This window comes from Prosopis cineraria, unplaced genomic scaffold, assembly GCF_029017545.1.
Source record: "Prosopis cineraria cultivar Desert tree isolate PC_DT_omini unplaced genomic scaffold, ASM2901754v1 PC15, whole genome shotgun sequence".
Lineage (NCBI taxonomy): Eukaryota > Viridiplantae > Streptophyta > Magnoliopsida > Fabales > Fabaceae > Prosopis > Prosopis cineraria.
Window position 1 is genome coordinate 1,015,724 of NW_026555346.1, and position 3,739 is coordinate 1,019,462.

Consider the following 3,739-nt stretch of genomic DNA (forward strand, 5'->3'; position numbering starts at 1 on the left):
GTGTGTGGGTTCCACGCACATATCATGTCAACAAAAAAAAATTAACAATTGATTAATTGAATAGAGTTTTTTTTCTTTAAAAAATAGTTTAAAAAAATTATTTCACTTAAAATTATAAAGTGTCAACTATTAAATGTTTTTAAAAAATAAATATATAAATAAAATTGAACCTTAATCTTTAATCTTTTATACAGGTATTCTGCGTCCTAAAACTTTTATGAAGCCGCCTGACTTTAGATTCCGATCTTATCCGTACCATATTGGCATATTGCCTCATAGATAATAACATTTTGTATTCATTAGTTTAGACAAAAATGTATTTTTCTTCCTTTATCGTCTGAATAATGCTAAAGTCCTCATTATTTCCTTCCCTTTGAAGGCCATGTAAAATTTACATAGGCCCAGGGACAATTCCATTTCCATTTTTCCTTCTCTGGACCACACGAAGTCACTCCTCGGCCAGAAAAAACGCCCCATAAGTTCGCCGCCCACATGTCGCCGGCGGCCGGGGTGAGCGTCCCCCTATTGCCGGAAAGAAAGGGAGCTGCTAAACCAGCATCGGTTACTGGTGCAGTGTTCAACGTTGCTACGACCATAGTGGGCGCTGGAATCATGTCCATTCCGGCGACAGTAAAGGTTGTGGGTGCGATTCCGGCTTTCGTGATGATTTTGATCATCGCTATGCTTGCCGAAGTATCTGTGGATTTTCTATTGCGGTTTACACATCCCGGCGAGACACATACTCCGGCGTGATGAGGGAGGCATTCGGGCCGGCGGGCGCAGTGGCCACGCAAATTCTTGTCATAATTACCAACTATGGATGCTTAATTATGTACTTGATTATTATTGGTAAGAATAAATTTACCGTAGCTAATTGGAAGCTGTTCTTTTTTCTTTTTGTCAGAATTGGAACTCGGAGGATCTTGATCTCGGCATTTTTTAGCTAAACCCAGTTTTAGTATTTTTGTTTCCCCTCTCCAATTCAGCGAGATTTCAAGGGAAAGAGCATTAAGAAATAAAAAGAGTTTTCAGTTCCCGCAGACCCTTGCACGTTTCCAAAGCAGACCTTCCCCCCCCCCCCCCCAAAAAAAAAAAAAAAAAAATCAAAGCCATAGGCTTGAAATGAGTCCAAAGCAGACCTGCTGCGAAGCCAAAGGTGTAGACGAACTCGTAGCTAAGGCCTATTATCAACTCCTTCAGACACGGAGTCAACAGAGCCCAAATTCAATTTCGTCACTTCTAGACATGAACTAAAACAAGATCATAAATTTGTTTCTCAGTCCTAAAGCTGTATAGCATAAATACTTCGACGTTGAGATTATATAGGCCGATAAACGGTTTTGTAAATTTATGCGGACCATTGAATTTGATAATAGAACATCATAATGCAGGATCTTGACGCCTGAGAATCGTGGAAAGCATTTAATTAATTTAAATTTAAATTGTAACGTCATTTGTTATAATGATTCATTTCCTTTCAATTTTTTGATGAGAATTGATCTAATATATGTTTGATCCAAGGTTCATTTTTTGATTGTGGTTGGATGATATCTTTGCCCCATATCTAAATATCAACTCATCCTGACGTTCAAATAATATTTGATGTACTAAACAGGGGATGTGCTCTCTGGAAAAGGTGAAGTGCACTTGGGCATATTGCAACAGTGGTTTGGAATTCACTGGTGGAACTCTCGAGAATTTGCTCTACTTGTCACGTTGGTTTGTGTCATGCTTCCACTGGTCTTGTACAGACGAGTAGGTCAGTACACTTATATCACGCTTGGGTTAAAAATTATGGTCTGGGATCAGATTTGAGAGCATGGCATGCTTTCTTGTATTTCAAATTGAAGAGACTGTGGCATAATTCTCACAACGTGCCTTGTTTTTGGTCACATTGGCTGGTGTTTGCTAGAGTCTTTAAAATTCAGCTCCGCAATATCTACTGTTCTAGCGGTGGCATTCGTTGGTATATGTTCTGGGATGGCAATAGCTGCTCTCTTCGCGGGCAAAACACATATCCCAAGGCTAATTCCACATTTGGACCAGCAGACTTCTTTCTTTGATCTGTTTACTGCTGTTCCGGTCATAGTCACAGCTTTTACATTTCATTTTAATGGTATATACTTGGCTTGCATTTGTGAATTTGCCCGCCCCTTCACTACATGCCTAGAAAATTTCTGAGTTTACATTTGGTTGTATTTGCAGTCCATCCAATTGCTTTTGAGCTTGCAAAGCCATCTGAAATGATGACAGCAGTTCGAATAGCAATAGTGCTTTGCGCAGTCATCTACTTCTCAATAGGCCTATTTGGCTACCTTTTATTTGGGGATTCAATCAAGTCAGACATTCTTATCAATTTTGATCAGAATGCCAAGTCTACCATTGGTTCGGTGCTCAATAGCTTGATCCGGTTAAGCTATGCATTTCATATTATGCTAGTGTTCCCTCTCCTGAACTTTTCTTTGAGAACCAACATAGATGAACTCCTCTTCCCCAAGATGTCTCAGCTAGCTACCGACAGCAAGAGATTTATGGCCATCACTCTGGTGCTGCTAATCTCCAGCTATCTTGCTGCTATATCAATCCCAGATATTTGGTACTTCTTTCAGCTTTTGGGATCAACATCTGCGTTAAGCCTTGCCTTCATCTTCCCCGCTGCTATTGCCCTGAGGTATATATTCTATCTCTCTTCATCTAAGTCCATTCCCATTTGGTTGGGTCGTCTACGAAGCTTTGTCTAATTTTCTTTGTTCTCAATTCAACGGCAGGGATGCTCAAGGTATATCGACCAGAGGGGACAAAATCATCGCACTGATAATGATTATCCTTGCTGTGGTGACTAGTGCGTTTGCCATTTTCACCAACATATGCAATTTTCTTCACAAGTCTTAAGTTGGATTTTCTCAAGTGTTCTCTTTTCCTTCTTAAGTTTTATATGGGGCAAAGAAATACTAGGACACTACATTTAAGTTTTGATTAGTGAATGATTTAGAGAATGGGGAAAACCTTGTTCAGTAGTCGGGGTGGTTGTTTAGTTGTTTAGGTTTATTGAAGAATTGAATGTACATTGTGGAATAATTCAAATATTTTGAGTATTACAAGCATGTAAAGCATCAAACATCTCATATAGGTAGACGTTGAGCATACTGTTTTAAGACTTGAGTAACCCGGATGGAAGCTTATAAAAGATAGATCCCTGCGTAGATCTATTTTTGAAAAGCATTTCTTTGTAATTTTATGCTTCAGTTGCTATTTTTCTTATTTATTTAAACGTTGATTATTGTCTCGAACTTTGAATAACTAACACCTGCATGTTAGGGTATAGGGGCGGAGCTAAGATTTTAAAATAAAAGGGTCAAGATTAAAAAATATATATATTATAAAGGTTTTATAAATTTTAGGGGGTTGAAAGTATGTAACATCTATATAATACAAAAAAAAATTAAAAAAAATTGGGAGAGCCACGGCTTCTGTTGGTCCCCTTGCTCTCCGCTACTATTAGGGTATATAACTATATATATTTAAATTTAAGCTTTTAAAAACAAAATGAAAATAAAAAACACACATTGAAGAACAGAAATAGGAAGTGTTTAAAAACATTGACTTTTTTACGTGATTTTAGGAACAATAATATTACAATAAATATGATTCTTGATCTTTGAGATTAAAACGTGTAAAAATACTTGGTGAGGGTTACAACATTCTTATAGCTATGCTGATTTGTAGTCTTAATTTAGCT

General features: G+C 37.6%; 1 pseudogene; it reads left to right on the plus strand.

The window, feature by feature from the left end:
* The first annotated feature begins 337 nt into the window (after positions 1-337).
* LOC129294662 (amino acid transporter AVT6D-like) lies at positions 338-3,290 on the plus strand (annotated as a pseudogene).
* The last annotated feature ends 449 nt before the right edge of the window (positions 3,291-3,739 follow it).